The sequence below is a fragment of the Meles meles genome, chromosome 13 (assembly GCF_922984935.1).
Source record: "Meles meles chromosome 13, mMelMel3.1 paternal haplotype, whole genome shotgun sequence".
NCBI classification, from domain to species: Eukaryota; Metazoa; Chordata; class Mammalia; order Carnivora; family Mustelidae; genus Meles; species Meles meles.
The window spans coordinates 27,821,119-27,841,461 of NC_060078.1; the positions used below are offsets into that span (position 1 = coordinate 27,821,119).

A 20,343-nucleotide genomic window follows, 5' to 3' on the forward strand; every position below is an offset into this window, starting at 1 on the left:
AAGTATCTTAATTGCTTTTTGAAACACATGAGTTCAGATTTTTTTTAAAAAATGAGGGCTGGTGGTGATCATCTAGCTCTCACCATACTATTGCGCTCATTTGGATTGAAACGGTGTTGCAATGCCCAAATCACTATTTTTAAAGTAATTTTCTACCTGATGTATTTGTTCACATTAATAAAAAATTATTTTGCCGTAGTCATTTATAGCCGCTGAAACAGCAAAACGCAAGCTAGTCCAAGATGATCTAATTTGTACTTGCCACCACAATATTTCTTCCGGGCATAATCAGCTACTCTGTCAGCATCAGTGAACCTCCTCTCTGTATGTTTAATGAGAAAATGTGGAGAAAGAATATCAAAAAATATTTTTATCAGGGCTCAGTTTTCCATCCTACTTATAGTTTCAAGATTCCTAGGCAGTAGATGAGGCTCAGGCAAAGGTGAAAAGCAGCTAATGATTTTGGTTTCTCATTTCCAGAGTAAGAACTAGGTAGATAGATGGAGAGAGAAATTATATAAGATTTAGTAATTCTGTAGTTATTCAAACACAGGAAAGAAAAAAGAAAAGAATTTTAAACCCGCCAATGCCTTTCCCTTTACATATTCACAGATAATAGATTACGAAGAAAAAATACACCTGCAAATGATATTGAACTTTATGAGCATTCCTAGACTGATAATATCCTAGAACAATATAGCAAAGGTTAGCTAAATCATTATATAATTGCCACTAAATAATAATAATTAAAATAGATAGCATTTATAGAGTACTGTGCAGTTTCCAAATTGCTTGGATACATACATCATTCTGTATTTATATCATCCTTAGCAAACTTGTAAAAACCAAACTTCCTCAGGATGGTTTAAGGAAAAAAAAATGTTTAATCAAATCAATTTGGAAAATTGTACTTAAAGGAATTTTAAAAGGTGAGATGCATATAAAAAGACTATACATTACTAGAAATTAGAGTCAGTTTACATTGAAAAGTAACTTCTTTCTGGCCTTGTATTTTGCGCACGTATACTGTTTTGTTTAACTATGTGATGAAATACCACTACTTGCCTCGCATACACCCCACATACTCCACATTTCCACGTTCGCACCATTGTTCCTGTATTATGAAGATTCTCCTCTCCCTGGCACAGAGGCATCAATGCCCAGGGCATACAAGACCAGGTGGCTTGAGTTCCCTGCATTTCAATACTACCTGGGCCCCTACCAAGACCACCCTGAGAATATTCAGTGAAAGCTGCTATGCTTTTTATGCAAATGTATATTTTTGAAAGTTCTCCAACCCCATCTTCACCTTCTCAGGAGGTGGCAGTATTTAAATTGCAGTTTAAAGGTCTGTATATGTCAATGAGTAAAATATTGTTGCGGTGAAAGTAATAACATAATTTCTGGTACGTCATACATATTTATGCATTCAGTTAATAAGTAAAGACCCTACTTTATCCCAGGCACTGTTCTATGATTTAGGGATATGTATTTTGAGGGGAAAAAAGCTTCTACTGAGGGGAAAGACAAAAAATGTAATGAATGGGGGCACCTTGGTGGCTCAGTTAAGTGTCTGCCTTTGGCTCAGGTCATGATCCCAGGATTCTGGGATCAACCCCCCACATCAGGATCCCTGCTAGTGGGGAGCCTACTTCTCCCTCTGCCTCTGCTCCTGCTCAGGCTCTCCCTCTCTCTCAAATAAATAACTATTTTTAAAGCTATAATGAATGAGTAAATGTCTGATATTTTATAAGGAAAGAAATGTCATAAATTGCAACAAGGTAGGAAGAATGAGTGCGCAGAATTCTAAATGAGGAGATTAAGGTACGTCTTATCAATAAGGTACATTTGGAAAAGAGGTGAGGGGATGAGGGAGAGATGCATGCATACATCTGGGATAAAAAGATGCAATTCAAAGAGAACTGGTATTTCCAAAGCCCTGCAGTGTGATCATACTTGGCATGTTCGAGAAACTATAAAAAAGGTCAGTGTGGAGAAGTGGGTGGATAGAAGGTAGAAGATGCAGACATTATAGGTGTCTTACAAGACAATATGTTTTAAAAGGCTGTGAAAAACAGAAGAGTCAGAGATAAGCCCATTTTCCATATCTCCATATTTTATAGTAGTAAGTTAGGTTCTGTTTACAGATTGGGACTATAGTAAGCCATGTGGACTCAGGAAAACGAATGTGTGTTTCTTATGCTTGGTTGAAATATGTATATGTTATGGCAAATATCTATGCATTTTCTGTATGAGATAATAAACACTTCAGTCTGTAATCTAACCAACTTTTATAGGAGAGTAAGAGACACAAAACAGAGAGAGAGAGAGAGATAAAACAATATGTAGTAGCTAAGAATGCTTTTCTCTAAATTTGTGCCCTTTTCTGGCTCTTGTATCTTGAAAACACAGTCAAATACATTACTTAATGTAGATTTGTAGGAAAATTCATCTAGCATATAACATCTAAGGCATGTTAAATTGATTTTTAATTGATTGTTTAAAGTAATAGCATTGTACAAACCAGCTGGAGTAAAATGAGAATAAATATGAGAAAGGATCTTTAGGCACTGAAAAACAACTGTGCCATGTATGGGTAGAAAAAGCTTAGGTATTCTAGGAAGCATGAAATATACAACTGCTATAGGAGAAAAATAATCATGATCCTTTAGTATCTATAATTTAGTAAAACAAACAAGATAATAAAAACAGCAGATTCATAATTTTAGCTTAGTGAAATAATCAAGCCTCAATTGGGTCAAAGGTTCTTGCATTACAAATAAAGGGGTACAAATTTTTATTCTGATAAGAAAAAAACCTCTAGTTATTACACAATTTCTTAGGCTCAGCAATAAAAAAGAATTTCTATAGAGGATGGCCAATTTCACAATTCCAGGGAAAAGCCACTGAGTGGATATGAATATTTCTTTTAATCAATGCTTCAATTTTATCTTTAGCTTAAATGTATATATTTTGGTACACTTATTTTCACAGAGATTTACATTTCCTTTAAAACTGCATGAACTACAACAACATAATATGGTTTTTTTATAATGCAGGTAGGATATCAGTGTGTCCTGCACATATATAAAACTATGATAAGCAGATGGGGTAACAAAAACAAAAAAACCCAACATAACTGAATAAGGTTCACAAAACAATTCACAAAGAGTTTATTTACAAAATGTGTTGAAAACATGATCTCACTGAAAATGATAGAATTATAATATCTCTCTAGGACCCAAACCCCTTGGTAAATGCAGGAAGCCACATTCTGGGTGGGTTACCTCCAAGGAAATGTTCTCAGATGTTACATTGTAGAAAGAACACTTTCCATAAATAAGAGAGCTCTCTGGGGGCATCTATAGGACTAAGTGGTAACATTCAGGGAAGCAAGGGTTTGGGAACTTTCGGTCATGCTGTATCATTAATGAATTGCCTGATTTATAACCAATGTAAATTTGGAGCTGGATCCTTTCCCAGAATGCTTCCAAGCAGCAGCAACACCATCGACACAGAAAAAGACAGCAGTTTGAGGAATTAAAAAAATTGAAGTTTTGGCCAAGGCATGAAGATATAATGGATCCTGAGTTCCAAAGGGAGAGCCAGACCTCATGGAGAATATAAAAAGTGAAATAGTAAAAATGAATAATGTAACACTTCAACCTTCACCACACCAAAGCTCCAAGGGGCTCCAGATACAGGGACAGCAGACATGGGCAGCATCTGCGAAGGGATTATTTAGGGAGAGGGTGTGCAGGGAGTAGCCCCTCCCACACCAAAAGGGAAGAGTGGGAAGGTGAAACCAGAGTAATTGAGGGCTACAGCTTTCAATGCTGCATTGTTGTGAAGGTTTCAATTAAGTATTTGCATAAATGTATTCATTAATGTTTAGCTCTCTCTCAGGAAAATATCATTAGAACAAGAATGACAGATGTCTTTTTTGTCCTATGTTGTACAAATTGCTCCATACAGCCAGTAAGTGTATCATTTATCACAATCCCTTTGCAAATTTTTCATTCAAATGGCTTTAAGAATAGCTTTAAGAATATACATATATATATATATATATTTTTTTTTTTTTTTTTTTTTTTTTTTTTGAGGAACCTGGGGGCTCAGTTGGTTACGTCACTGTCTTCAGCTCAGGTCATGATCCTGGAGTCCTGGGATCAAGCCCCATATCAGGCTCCCTGCTCACCAGGGAGTCTCCTTCTCCCTTTGACCCTCCCTCGCTTCTCATGTTCTCTCTCAAATAAATAAATAAAATCTTTTTTAAAAAAGAATATATATATTTTTTTCTGTTAGGGAGTTTCTACTTATAACTTTATAGAATACTTAGATTACCTTTAGATAGACAAAAAAAATTACTTATTTAATGTTAGGTATCCTCATATTTGCAGATGAAGGAAAGCGATTCTCATAAATTGTAATGCTTCACATAGTATTCCAAATGTCTTTACTTGCTTTTGTGTATTTGATACAGATTACAGATTTTAAAACTTAAAAAGAAAATAGTAATTTATTCATATATCATACCAGATAAGATAAATTAAGAAGCTATATTATTTATATGTCAGGGAAATTTTATAAAATTGTACTAGTACTTAAAATAGATCTAAGATGATTTCCAGAATAATTTCATTATTATCTTATAATTGATTATGAGCTAAGCTGATGAAAAGAAATATTGAAACATCTTGCAAACATTAGTAATATTAACGCACCTTGGCCTCCTAAATCACTTTTGGACTCACCCATCACAGACCATGAACTAATTTAAAACTTCCAAACTTTTTAATTCAGAGCATTTCCAAGTGCCTACGGCTGTAAGACGCATTTCAGGAAGAAAGAAGTGACGAAATGCCCAATTCACAATAATGGGTTTAATATGTAAGAAATGGCAGGCTACTGCTTTGCAAAGCACATTTTCTGCTTTGGCCCTTGGCCATATTTACCCAAATTTCTTAGGGGGATTTGTTTTTTCCCCTTCCTTAGAATTGCTTCATGAGAGAAGAATTCAAGAAATTATTTTAAGAGTCATTTAAAATGGGAAATCAGCAGAAAGTGGGCTTTTGGTTGATAGCAGCCAAAAACATTGTAAGGAGCATTGGAGGTTGTGTAATTTTGAAAGGATTGTGTTTCTATGCATTGTATTCAGTAGTCTACACGAACAAAAGCAATAAAAAAAAAAAGATTTAGCAGACTATTGCCTGTGATGCTGGCAGTCTGCCAAACTCACAGAGGTAGCAGCTATCCCACCTCTTTGTCTTCCGAGTTAACATTACCCTTCACCTGCTAAATAAAAGAAAACGTGCCCATTGAAATCTGCAGCATGAAGTCACACCCACTTAAGTTGTGCTTCCTTTTCCTTCATACAAAATATTTGTGTATCTGCTAGCAGGAGGTTAAATCCTTACCTAGCATATAAATTGTAGAAAATACCATGTTAATTGCTGACATGACAATAAAGACATAAAATCTTAGTTAGGTGTACTTTATTATATTGTTTGCATCTGACAGTAATTGATATAGTTGCATTAAATCTACTTTTGCTGCATTTATATATACACATTGATACATATTTGAAGAGAGAGATAGGTGGGAGCATGCGGCCTGGAGAGTTCAGGACAATGTATTCTTCGTTGTTTTAAGAGATAAGGGTTGCTTCCTATCTCTTATTGTCCCTTATAATACAAGTGTTTGGTTAGGCTAGTTTCTAATTTTCTATCACATTACTTATCATTTAGGTATTTCAGGAAAGAGAGAAAGAGAATACATATCACCCAATTAGTGGATTTTCTGAACATAAAGTGAGGAGAAAAGAGAAAGAAAATACTGTGACATATTAAACTTGTCTCTTTGGAACAAGAAATCTATTTGTTGGAGGAACTGAGCAACGTCCTAAAAAGGAACTCATTCTCTGTGAAATAGAAGTGAGATGCATAATCTGTCCAAAAATGCAGGTTGGTTGTCCGAGGGGAGAGGAGATTCTCAGTATATAGTGTGATGATTTCCCTTGAAATAGCCCCAGGCTGATTCCCTATAGACTTGTGACTCATAAGTGAATCTTCAAAAAAGGGACACATTATGTTGCTGTGGAATGTAACTCAATATTTGAAAGGAACAAAATGGAAGAAGGCTCTCTTTCCAATGTGGCTTCAGTATCCAGTGGAATCTGTTGTGCACAGAGTAATGGGCAAGAAATGATGCAGTGAAGGAACTTACAGGAGGAGAGAGTACTCAGAAAATGTAGCACAACTCCAGCATGGCTGAATGGATGGTTACCATTATGAGCCAGTGCAAAACAGAGAATGTTCAAGAATGAATGTGAGGGGAAACAGTAGCAGAGGAAAATATAGGTGCTGGCATATTGAGTTACTGTTTATTCAATGTTTAAGCCAATATAGGCAATGCACTATGCCCTTCACAAACATTATTTCATTTGATGCCCATAGTAAGTCTTTAAATTAGATATTATAATCCTCATTTTGTACATGAGGCAAGTGATTACTTAAGAGCAGATATTTTATGGGTGCCTGGGTGGCTCAGTGGGTTAAGCCTCTGCCTTCAGCTCAGGTCATGATCTCAGGGTCCTGTGGTTGAGCTCCACATTGGGCTCTCTACTCAGCAGGGAGTCTGCTTCCCCTTCTCTCTCTCTGCCTGCCTCTCTTCCTACTTGTGATCTCTGTCAAATAAATAAATAAAATCTTTTAAAAAAAAGAGCAGATGTTTTAAAACGTATCATCGTCCTTTCATACTTGAAAACATGCAATGATTCCATCTCTAAGGGCTGAGGAAATGGAAATGTTGGATTGTAAATCATTATTAGAAAAGCAAAATCAGGAAGTGATGACATTAATAAGAAGTTATAAGTAGAACAATATATGGTAACTCTCTATACACACTCCTAAAGTGGTAGCAAAGAGAGACTGTTAGCTGTATTTCAAGAAAGACATGGTACAGCTGCAGTGGAGCTCTACCTACCCAGAGTTTCTGATGCTGCTCCTGATTCCCTGCTGTCCACTCTCAAGGAGAAACAAGTGGGTCAGGAAGCTGCACAACAGCCATGGCTTTTAAAGGTCCAGGAAGGACACCTGTGCAACCAGAAGTGGCCATTCCCCAAATCAGAATGACTCCAGCAGCAGCAAGGCAAAATTTTCAGAGAAGTTATACCCTAATTTGATGAGAAGGAAAAGGGAAAGAATCTCCAAGAGAAAGGACCAGACCAGATGCCCAAAAAACTCTGAGAATGACTACAGGAAAAACTTCTTGTAGTGAAGATTCTAACACTTGGTATCATGTTCAGGTGAGGATGCACAAATGACTCATTGACTTGCACCATCCCTCAGAGATTGGCAAGCAGATTATTTCCATCCGTATTTGAGCCAGGAGTGGAGGTTGAAGTCACCACTGCTGATACTTAAATCAACCTTTTTAATAAATTTATAATCAGTTGCTTAAAGAAAAAAAAGATTCAAGATGAAAATATAATGATACTAAATAAGATCACTGAAATATGAATAATATACGAGCCGGGACCAACAGTTTAGATAAGTATCAAAGACTTATGTCATGACTACACCCAAAAAGGAAAATCAATGTTTCAATAATGCCACCCCCGATTATGGAGACTCGTGATGAGCACTGGGTGTTGTATGTAAGTGATAAATCACTAAAAGCTACTCCTGAAATCAATATTACACTATACATTAACTAATTAGAATTTAAATAAAATTTGAAACAAATGAACAAACAAAAAGAATGCCACCCATTGGTAAGAATAACACAAGCTATAAGTTATCGATTGACAATTAAATTCTGGAAGGACTTCCCTCTCCATTCTGCCCCTCCCACACTATTTCTTCACCCCTTTTTTTTGGTACAGATTTGAAAAGTAAGAATAATGCAAAGAAAGGAAAATCTTAAGTCTCCTGTACTTTCACGTTCAGGTGTTTTCTTTCTAGCCTCTATGTACAATTTTTGTCACCACAAATTATCCGAACAAATTAACTGGGATCTTCTAAACTAATAAAAAAAGGTTAAGCAATTTATCCATAGTTAGTAGGTAACAGAGGTGAGATTTGAAAACTGTCTGATTTGAAGAGCCATGCCTTATTTTTTAAACTTTTATTTTGAAATAATTATATATATATATATTTTTAATTAGCAATAATCGCGCCTCGGATAAACCTCATTGGCTACAATACTGCCACTGCGCAAAGCTATATATATATATTTTTAAATATTTTATTTATTTGACAGAGAGAAATCACAACTAGGCAGAGAGACAGGCAGAGAGAGAGAGGAGGAAGCAGGCTCCCCACGGAGCTCAGAGAGCCCGATGTGGGGCTCGATCCCAGGACCCTGAGACCATGACCTGAGCCAAAGGCAGAGGCTTTAACCCACTGAGCCACCCAGGCGCCCCGAAATAATTATATATTTACAGGAAGTTGCAAGATAGTACAGAGCAGTGCCATGTACCCTTTACCCTTTACTCCTTAATGGTTACATTACACACAACTACAGTATAATAGCAACACGAGGGAACTACCATTGGTGCAAAGTATGTATGTGCTTTCATGTTATTTTATCCCATGCGTAGATTCATGTAATCACCACTACAACCAAGAGATAGAACTACTCCATACCACAGAGATTTCCTTCAGACTACCCTTTTAGAGTTACACTCACTCTCTCTCCTTGACTGTCTCTAAATTCTGATAACCATTAATCTGTTCTCCATTCTATATTTTTATTTCAAAAATCCTGTAAAAGTGGAATCATATAGAATGAAATTTTTTGAGATTGACTTTTTTTTCACTCAGGATAATGCTCTGAGATTTATTCAAATTGTTGCACCTATTAATATTGTTCTTTTTAATGGGCAAGTAGTTTTCCATAATGGCTAAATCACAGTTTGCTTAACTAATTACATGAATATTTTGATCATTTCACTTTTTAAATATAGCAAAAATCTTCTATGAAAAGTATGTATTTATTTTTGTGTAGACTTAAATTATCATTTCTCTGAAATTAATTTCCAGAATGTAATTATAGGATTATAAGATAAGTGTATATTCAGCTTTTTTTTTTCTTTTTTCCAAGAAATTGTCATTTTTTTCCAGGATAGGGAGTCATGTTTTAGCCACTCTATTTTAGTGCTTCCTAAATTTAAACAAGCCACATCCATCGTAGCTGTGGTAGCCAGCCTCTAATACGGTCTCCTGTGATCCTTGCCTCCTCCTAGAACCTACAACCCTGTAATCGCCCATGGCTAAGAGATTATGACAGAAGTAATGGTATATACTTCCAAGATTAGTTTTTTTTTTCTTTCTCTTTTCTCTCTCTCTCATTCTCTCATCATTTGTTCTAGAAAAAGCCATGTTGTGAGAAGCCCTATGAGAGAAGCCCAGTGGTTAAGAACTAAAGTCTCCTTCCAAAACCACATAGGAGAACTTAGGAGTGAATTCTTCAGTCCCATTTAGGTCTCCAAAAATGATAAACCTGACCAATACCTTGACTGTAACCTTATCTAATATCGTAAGCCAAACTTAACCAGCTTAGGAATCCAAGATTCCTAACACACACACACAGACACACACACACACACACACACACACACACGTGAAATAATAACTATTGTTTTAAAAAGCTGTTTTTGTGTGCTTCATCATGCAACCATAAATAATAAATAAATATTTTTATATAATACGTATAATGCTCCAGTGATAAGAACTTAAAATACGAGTGTGGCTTTGAAAGTAGGTATGCTATGTTGTGTGAGCTGAAAAAACTGCAGGGATTTTGAGATTAGGTTATACAGAACTGTAGCTTCTCTTCTGTGTTCCTCTCTCTCTCTCTTTCTTATCACTTGCAGTGGGAAAAGACATGTTGTGAGTCGCCCATATGGCAAAGGACTTAATCCTACTGTCAACAGCAACATGAGCAATCATAGGACCATTTCCTGAATCCCAATCAAGTCTTCATATACTCTAACTCTGGCCAACGCACTGACTAAAACCTAACGACACAACCTAAACCAAAACCATCCAGCTAAATAATTGCAGGATTCCTGTCTCACAGAAACTGTGAGATAATAAATGTACTTTCAAGCCATTAAGATCTGGGGTTGTATGCTATGCAGCAATAGACAACTACAATGTAGCTCATAAGACATAAGAATAAAGATATCCACAAATAGAGAAGCATGGATAAGATTTACCAGATGCAGAAATAATTTGGGAAAATTTCTATAAAATTGTTCACATTTCAAACACAGACGTCCAAGACATTATCTTAGAAAGACATAACTAGATTGTGGTTATAATTTGGAGAATACATCTTTAACACACTGCAGTTTACCCTCTTTGAGTAAAACAAAAGGTCATTAGTGTGTTTCTTGCACTGTTCAGGAGAGCAAATATCCTGACCAGGTAGTGTGAATTGACTTGGCCAATGTTTCTCCCTGTTGAGGGTAACATAAAATTGATGATGCTAGGTCCAATCAACTCTGGCTCTGATCGCACATTCACCAAGCCACCGTCTAATTATAACCTGGCTTAGTACACAAATTTTCCTAGAGGAAGAGCAGTTCACTAACTAATTGGTATTATTTCTAAGCTACTTTGCTTCTGTGACCAAAATCATAAATAAATATTCAATTTAACTGTTTTCAGTTCAAGTGTTTTGTGGCCATGTTAGCAAAAGCCAGCTAGCATAATCCTGATCAGTTTCCGGGTGCCCTGAAAAAATGAGTTTGTTAATCTTTAAGTCCAAAGAACATGATAACTGCACTCATCTTAACAGCTAGTGAGCTTGCCTCTGATCTCCATAAAATCATCTCTGCTTATCTCATTCTAAATTCAATACTGCTATTTTAAAATTTCACCATGTCACTTTATCTAACCAAACAGCACTTATTAGTAGCTTTCAGGAAAATTATGAAAATAATTCCATTGCATTTTTTACAAAACAGCTGAATGAATGAATGATGGGTCAGATAAATTTGTGAATCCCAAATTCAAAGAAGACATTTTGAATGTATTAACAAGGCAACATAACAAGCCAGTGAGAATGGTGGGGCCACCTTATGGCATAATGTTTCGTGTGGTATATGCTTCAGTTTTGTCAGCCAAGCACAATTTTACAAAGACCTTGTATTTAGAATCACAGTGCTTGAAAGCAATCATTCTGCATGTTGGGATATGCCTTAAGAGAGACAGAAGGCCAGAGGCTTCTGGGTTGAGTACAAATTACAGAACAAAAAGAAAGCCTTGCATCTTTTATGACCTAGGTTACTGTCCAATCAATGGGTCATTGGACCTTCATCATTTTAATTAAAATTGGTTCACTTTAATGACATAAAACATGCTGATTTGAGCTATTCTTTTCAGAGTCTTGAAAATTTTGCTAGAAAGTAGTAGTCTCCACCTTTCTCATGGTACCCATCGATTCTGTTTACTCTTTTTCTTTTGGCCTGATTCTTCTTTTCTTTTATTTTTACTTTAATATGACTTTTTCTTTTTATTCTCTCTCCTTAGTAATTTTATGAAGATGACACTCCATCCGGACCAGTATATACCAGGAGTCATAACAACTCTGTACCTCATAAATTTAAGAAGAACCCTTGCTCATTCAAAATGTCTATTCATTCCCTGCATTGTTAGATGTGTATCTGGATCTTAGTTTCAATATATTTTAATTCAAACCCTGTCATTTGACAATGAGTCCAAAATGATCCTCTTATCTTTTTGGTCTTTTTAAATTTTTTATTTATGTGTTTATTCATTTATTTAAAAATTACTGAGTCCTTACTGTGTATTAAAGAAGTTGGATTTAAAGTAAGAAAGGAAGGAAGGGAGAGAGAGAGAAAGAGGAAGAAAGAAAGAAATGGATCCTACTCTTAAAGGTCCTACAGTCTAACAGAAGAGCATGAAAACAAATGAGTGTACTGAAATGCTACAGTGTTCATATAGTGGCAAATATTCCAAAACTCATTACTTTCTAAATGGGTATTCTTTTCTAGACCAAGTTCATCTGGTCAAATGTCCTTATTTTTTATAAAGTTACCTGGTAATAACTGTCCTAACTTTATTATATTTTTTGATTTACTATATTTTGGCTGTATATAATTAGATATTTGGGTTATCAGTCCTACTTTCAACTCCGAGATACAAAAAAAAAAAAATATCTGTAATTCCCTTAAACTGACCTTTAGAACATTCCTAAAATGTATCTTGGGCTCACAATTTTTGTTTGTAATGTTTCTGGAGATTAAGAAAAATCAATATGATCCAGGTAAAACAAGTAAGGAGTAAATATCTGAAGAATAATACCAAGTAGTAGAAAGGAAGTTAGCATTTTTTTGTATACAAGATACTGTGTTATTTATGAAAATAAGTATATATCCATATCATTTTATAGAAACTATAGTGCAAAATATATAATAGAATTTATATTCCTTTGGATTTTAGAAAACAAATGCTTTTCTTTCTCTTTCCATAACTATATTTCTATAACTGTATTAATAGTTCAACAACCAAAGGCATGATAATTCATACCTTTGGATTAAAAAATCTTGGCTCAAACCTGAGGATTAAAAAAAAAAAAAAAGACTCTCACTAACCTCATAACACTTCACACAAGTTTTACCACCAAATGATTTACAAGAATAGGTTCTGTTTTTCAGAGGGATTTTTAGATTTTAGGATTGCCAAAAAACAATTGTAAATCTTTATTTAATCTAATTTACAGATGAAGAAACTGAGGTTTATAAATATAAATTACCCATCCTGACGATTATTGGCCAGATATAAATGACCAAGATTATCACATTAATATTTAGTAGGAAGTATTCAGTTCAACAAAGATTTACTCAGTAGAGATTCAGATTTAATCCTGCCATAATTCATAGTATAGTCCATGTTTTTCCCATTACCCCAAGTAATGGGAAATTAGTACAGAATACTTTCTCTACAATGCTTTGTAAATGTCATATAGCATTTTTTCTGCTTGCCATGATAATAATGTGTATTGTAACAATTTTATTCTAAAATATTTGCTTTTAAGTTAGGAATTTCCAATTTTTCTTCCCACAAGGTGGGCACAGAGGAGAGTCAGACACTGATGGCAATGCTTACCTGCTCTGTCATGCTTTCGCATAATTAAGAAAAGGATATAATAAAAGACTTTACCGAAAGGTAACTAATATGTTTTCATCAAAGTCCTAAAATATCTAACTTCAAAAGAGGAAACATGGTGCTCCTAAGATATAAGCTAACCATACTATGATAGCAATTAAATGGTACTATACACTGAAATTTATAGTCCTAATGGTTTTTCAAAAGCAGTGTACATTTAGTTCTTAACCATGATTTTATTTTCTGAATCTAACTTCATTTCAAAAAGTCTTTCCACGTAAAAATTTCGTAATGGACAAAACTCACAAGATTTACTGGATCATCAAATACTTTTCTTCATTTTTGATGAAGTCATTTGAAATGTCCTAATAGTCAGTAGCCATACCTCTAAAACATTTTAGGGGGTGAGGGGATTCTCCCAAAATAGGAATGTTTAAGAATTTAACCTGACACAAGAGCTTGACTTCTTGGCTCTTGATTTTAATGCTATTTCCCCTCATTATACAGTGAGATATATTTATACAATATAATTAGTGGTTTTAGTCACCTTTCATTTCAGAGTAAAGAGCAAACAAAATGAAATGTCTGGAATGGGTGTATATGTTAAATTAATACAGTTATTTTATTTTATCCTCCCCTTCTACTAGAGAAGCTAACTGCAAAACTACAGTAAATAAGCTAGCTCTCATTATCCAATTATCCACAAATATGTGTATGATTTAGCTCTATTTGTAAGAATTCCAACAATGAGAAAGTTAAGAGTTTCACAATTATCTGACAAAGCCCCCATTCTCTCTCTACTCCTCCTTACTCTCAGATTTCAAAGGACCAAATTAGCACTACTGAATAAATTATCTTAATGCTACACTACTGCTTCTAAGTACATACAAACAGAAAATACGATTTCCCATTCTAAACAGAGAAGAGGGATCCAGGGAGATCAAAAGAAATACAGCCTGCAATGTATGCTAATCACTGGATCATCTGAGGTTTTCAGAGTTACATCCTAATGAGAATGATGACTTCCCCAAGGTTCCGATGATATACCAGTCCTGGCCAACACTTTGATTTTAGCCTAGTGAGACTGTGAACAGAGAATCTAGCTAATTTGTACCCAGACTACCACCCCACGGAAATGGAAGGATAATAAATGTATTTTGTTTTAAACTCTTAAACTTGACCCAATTTGTTATGCAGCAATAGACAATGAATACAATTTATCATGCTTATTCATTAGAAGATTCGGTTTTGTAAAGATGTTGATTCTCAAGTCAGTCCAGAAACAGATTGGCATGTACACAGTCACTTGATTTATGACAAAGTTGACCTTGAATTGAAGTGGAAAAAGATGGTTGATTTAATAAGTGGTGTTAACAGATCTACAGGAGAGCCACATGGGAAAAAGTGTATCTTGACCTTTATCTTACAACATAGTTAAAAGTCAATTCCAGGAAAGCTGTACATCTAAATATAAAAAGAAAAACAATAAAGTTCTATGCAATATCATGACATTGAGGTTTGGCAATTACTTCTTATACAAGAAAAAAGTCACTAACCATAAGGGAAAAGTCCAGTTGTTATAATTCAATTTCATTAAAAATTAGTTCTCTCAAATAATCAACAAGTGAAAAGCAAGTCACTGAGTGAAAGAAGATAACCATAATACATTTTATCTCACCAATGAAAAGCATCTAGAATGTATAATAATCTTACATCAATGAAAAAAAATCATACTATTCGTTTAAAAAATAGGTAAAAGCTTTATAGGTATTTCACAAAATTGGCAATTCATATGGTCAATAAATATTTGAAAAACTTCTCAAAATCCACATCCATCAGGGAAATGTCTATTAAAATACAGTACCACTAACATCCACTAGAATGGCTAAAATGGAAATGACTAAGGAAATTGTATTTTGTAAGAATAAAAACACAATTGTTAGGATCAAGGAATGACTTGCATGACATAGTTGGCATATGTTATTAGTCTGTCTTCTGTAGATGGAATACTAACTATTGTATACAAGATATACCTTTCTTTGCAATTTGAAGGCATTATTAGCCTCACAGTCAACATTTGTTTCATAACTTTCTCAAAATATAATTTTCTTGAGATAAATAACAGATTTTTGTGACATCAAAAAAGGTATGAATAAGTAGTATTCCAAATGCAACAATGACCTACAGTACTTGTAATCCAGGAGTTGCCTGATAGGGCCATCTAAGATTCTTCTTTTTTAAAAATTTTTTATATTTATTTTTCTGATTGTGAGGAATTCATATTTTATACCAGTGAGGGAACACTGTCACAAAATGCTAGTGGGATGGTTTCATCATGCAAGCTCTAGATCCAGGGTCCCTGCAACCAAAGGGGGTTTACAAAGTTGTTTGGTTAGTCTGTATAACTAGCCAAAGAAGGATCACCTTCATATGTGTGAAATATAAAGCTAAAATAGTATGAGCCGGGTAGTTTAGAAAGCAGTAATAACTGAGGCTTTGCGTGGAAAAGCCTAAATTGGGGGAAGAGGGAACAGAGATTGAAGAATGATATATATAATCTGGTCCCTTTTTGGAATACTAAATGATTTAAAAACATATATTTGCATACTAGAAGGAAAATGTCTGAAAGAATATATAGTAGTTATCTCTGGATAATAGGACAATTAACTAACACTTTTGTTCTTTTCTCTTTCTATTCTGTCTAATGTTCCTATTATAAATATGCATTTTAATTGCATATTTTTTAAAAGATTGTTTAAGACACCATAAAATAAGCATTCATTTTTTTCCCCTGTGAAAAATAGTTCAATAGAGGTCAGTATTACATTGATGAGTAAGATAAATATGGTTTGTATTCAGGAGGAGCTTATAGTTTAATAGAAATGATGCAGAATAAACAAAAAAATCTAATAATACATAGTAAGGACAATGATAAGTTAGATACAGAATTTTATGAGAGTATTATCAAAGGAAACTGATAGAGTAAGAGCTAACCTATAGCAATGGAAAAGAAATAACTATAATTATAAGAAATTCTTTAAAAATGGCAATTTTCGTGAATTCATATTATTTCACTATTCTAAAATATAAAGTATACCTATATTCTGTTTCAACTTGTATTCCCTTAACCCTGGGGATGAAACAGCTAAGGTACTATCTGCTCCATCCTTAATCTCCCCACCCTGGAGTATTTTACTATTAGATTCAGTGGGCTGACTGTTCACGTTAGAAAAGGCCTAATCTGTGGCACCTGGGTGGCCTATTAGGTTAAGTATCTACCTTCTGCTCAGATCATGATTTGGAGTACCGGGATGGAACCCCGAGTCAGACTCCCTGCTCAGTGAAGAGCCTGCTTCTCCCTCTGCCCCTCACTCTTCTAGGACTGTCTCTCAAATAAATAAATAAAAGCTTTAAAAAACCTTTTCTTTTTAAGTGAAAAGGCCTAATCCTACAATTTCTTCTTCATAGTCTCTTTTGGTTCAAAAATGATGTTGATAAAACCTAATAGATTTAGCAACTCTCAATAACAACATTATCATCAGAAACAAAAGTACTTTATCATCATTTAGAAAATAAGGCAATTATCACATCACTAGTAGCATTCTAGTCTACTCAGAAATATCCTTTGAGGAGAATATGTTTCATATTTGCTTTTCATCAAATATTTTAAGTATTTTCTTTATGAATTTCAAGTGGCGCTGATGCTGGTTTATTTGTTTTTTGTGTTCATATTCTCTTCAACTAAGTGCACTCTTTGGGGCAAGACATGACATTGTAGCGCATGTTGTTAAAGTATCTCTTTCACTGCTAAACTGTGCAGCTTTTCTTGACACAAATCCTATGTAGTACCTTCGTACAATATGTTCAGTTTAAATTCCCCTGTCTGCTATTCCAAGAAAAAAAGGCTATAAATATTAAGCCAGGAACAATGATAATAAAGTACAGCCAATTCAGGACACCTGGGTGGCTCAGTCAGTTGGGCATCTGCCTTCTGCGAGGGTCATGATCCTGGAGTCCCAGGAGTGAGCTCCTCCCCCACCTTCCTGCTCAGCGGGGAGTCCTGCTCTCTCTCACTCACTCTCTCTCAACTAAATAAACAAAATCTAATATATATATATATATATATATATATATATATATATATATATCCGATTTAGCATATATATGTGTATTTTGGAATATATGTAGATCCCTAAATTTTAACAACTGCGTTATCTATAACTATAATGTGTTTAAAATAAACTAAAATAGGGGCGCCTGGGTGGCTCAGTGTGTTAAGCCTCTGCCTTCGGCTCAGGTCATGATCTCAGGGTCCTGGGATCGAGTCCCGCATCAGGCTCTCTGCTCAGCGGGGAGCCTGCTTCCTCCTCTCTCTCTCTGCCTGCCTCTCTGCCTACTTGTGATCTCTCTCTCTGTCAAAATAAATAAATAAATAAATCTTAAAAAAAATAAACTAAAATAATTAAATTTTGAAGAGCTTATGATTTTTGAGCAAACATCAGTTTGAATTGGGCAACACCATATTGAAAATGGCTGGGAGTCCCCCACTGACAAGAGCTAGAGGAAAGGCTTTTATAAGGTAGATATAGAAGCAAAGCACAGAAATTAGCTCCCCGGCTATAGCTTAAACAGTTGCCTTATTTGAGAAAGCCTACTTGGCTGTTTGTGATTGGTTGTTCTTGCATTTTGCTTTCTTAACCTTGAGGCATTTACAGGAATTGACTGGCTTAGGTTTCAGTTTGGTTGCCAAGGCATTATAACCACCCAGGTCTAATGGCTTCCTGTTTAATTACTTTAACATATGCGACTTGTATATCTGTATTCTTATTATAATGGTAAACTTACACATTGGCATATTTTTGCATTCAAAGCTGCTTAGTAGGAAAGTCTGGGTTGTAATTTCCCTTTTCTCCCTTTCTGTTCTCTTAGGAAATTCCAAGATTCTAAATGTCAGTGCCTGTGGAAATGAATTATTAACATTTCTAATGAAGTATAAAATCAGTATATGCAAATCATAATTCTGATATCAATATGAAATTTTGTAAGTGTCCCATTTGTAATTACCACACTTGACTTTACTGTTTATAAAACAGAGATACCTTAACTTTAATCATTGTATCATCCATACGTGTTTCCATCTTTGGGCTTTTGAATACACACCAGCCAGGCAAGACAAATAATACTCTTTATGACACCTAGAGATCCCTGTAAGATCCAAATAGATAGCCTACTGGGTTACCAGATGCACTGTAGTACTACAATATTAAAGGAACAGATGCTCTTTATTAACCTCATTTTCTAACAAAAAATAAGCAAAGTTTTAAAAATAGAAATTGGGAAGGAATCTTGGAAACTTAATCTTCAAATATCAGGAAGTTTGAAAGATATAATTGAAAATGTTGGCTAAGATCATAAAGCTAAAGATGAAGGGAATCCTTTGATATCAAAGAGAACAGATATCAGGAACCAAATGATGATGTTAAGCAAATAAACATAATGCACCGTGATAAATATGGCATATGTAACAAAGAACAGGTAAAAAAGTTACCAGGGCAATCTCAAAAATGTTTTTGTTTTTGTTTTTGTTTTAGCAAAGAACAAAGCTTGTTACTATATAATCTTTGACAAACTGACTTTAAAAAAAAAAGAAAAGAAACGGTTTAATTCAGTCAGGGCAAAAATGCCTGATTTTGAGGCAACAGCACTCTAAGGATTTCAAATACAAAGAGACAAAAATAATGTTTTATAGGTAGTGATCCATGCATTGCCTTACAAGTAAGAATGAGAAATGAAGAAAACTAAGGAGCTCTTTGAAACTCATATTGTACCAGGTAAATCACAAACAAAAAGACCAAAACCTTAAATTTTCTTTGTCTTCTTAAAAAGGTTAAAAAATAAAAGACATGCACACACATAAAGGACTGCATGTAAAATGGAACATGACCAGTGCCTGGGCCGTGTGGATCCGCACGTGCTGGGCCAGGCTGTTTGCATCCAGGAATTTGTCCCCGCAGGAGTCGCAGGCATAGAGGATATGGGTGTTGGGGTCTTCCTCCTGTACTTGCTTCACAGCTTTGCTAATCTTGGCCTTAAGGACTTCCGTCTCATCGGCGGTCACCGCAGCCCCCACTGGTACCACTGTGAGCTGAGTGACGGCCGTTGCCGCCAGTGCCTCGGTGGCCAGCGTGACCATGTCATCCACGGTGACCACACTGACCTCACCCCCCTCCTCGGGCTCCAGGATTTTGATGCCCGCCTTGCCCTGGTGCACAGTCTTCACGTGGGAACGCAGGTTGTCCACCCGGTTGAAGCCACGACCGCACTTGTCACACAGGTATTGTGGATTGCTTCCCTCTTAATTTTCTAGTTGTGACTGCGCACTGCAGCTCTGCGAGTCATCACGGTTGAAGGCTATATGAGATCTCCCTGCATAATTTCTTACAACTGCAGGTGAATTCCCCAGTATCTCAGACTAAAAGTTTAAAAAATAAAATAAAGACAAATAAAGAATGACCTGTGTAATCATATCGGAGTCATTGTGAAAATTACTCTAAGAAATTTAACCTTGTAAAGAAATGAAAGAAAATTAATCTGATAAATTTCCTTTAAATGGTCTTATACCCTATATTTAGGGATGTCATTAAGACCCTGGGCTAATTTAACAGGAGAATATTTAAAATTGATGAGCTAAGAGAATAATCAAAGGCCCAGAAGTGGGCAGTGTATGAGTATTGTAAGAGACCTTCAAAGAGTAACTTAGTAAATAAAAAAAAAAATAAATAAATAAAAAAGAGTCATCATACAGCTAAAATGTAAAACACAATGTTTTGTAAAACAAAACAAACCAAAAAAAAATCAAGAATGAAAATGCCAGGAGTTTGAGAGTTTCTTTCTTTTCTTTTCTTTTTCTTTTTTTAAAGATTTTATTTCTTTATTTGACAGAGAGACAGAGATCACAAGTAGGCAGAGAGGCAGGCAGAGAGAGGGAGAAGCAGGCTCCCCGCCAAGCAGAGAGCCTGATGCGGGGCTCGATCCCAGGACCCTGAGATCATGACCTGAGCCGAAAGCAGAGGCTTTAACCCACTGAGCCACTCAGGCACCAGTCTGGGAGTTTCTTAAAAAGTTAAACATATGCCCTTGCATTTACCCAACACCTTTGCAATTCCACTATTAAGAATCGAAATTTACAAAGGAGAAATAGAAA

General features: G+C 35.2%; 1 protein-coding gene and 1 non-coding gene across 2 annotated transcripts in view; both read right to left on the reverse strand.

Moving 5' to 3' along the window:
* The window catches only part of CTNNA3 (catenin alpha 3), a 1,394,003-nt gene that overhangs the window by 268,160 nt on the left and 1,105,500 nt on the right, over positions 1–20,343 (reverse strand). The window lies entirely within an intron of this gene.
* LOC123955821 lies at positions 8,091–8,224 on the reverse strand. Its single transcript, XR_006821375.1, has one exon. It is a non-coding gene; the product is annotated as a U4 spliceosomal RNA (small nuclear RNA).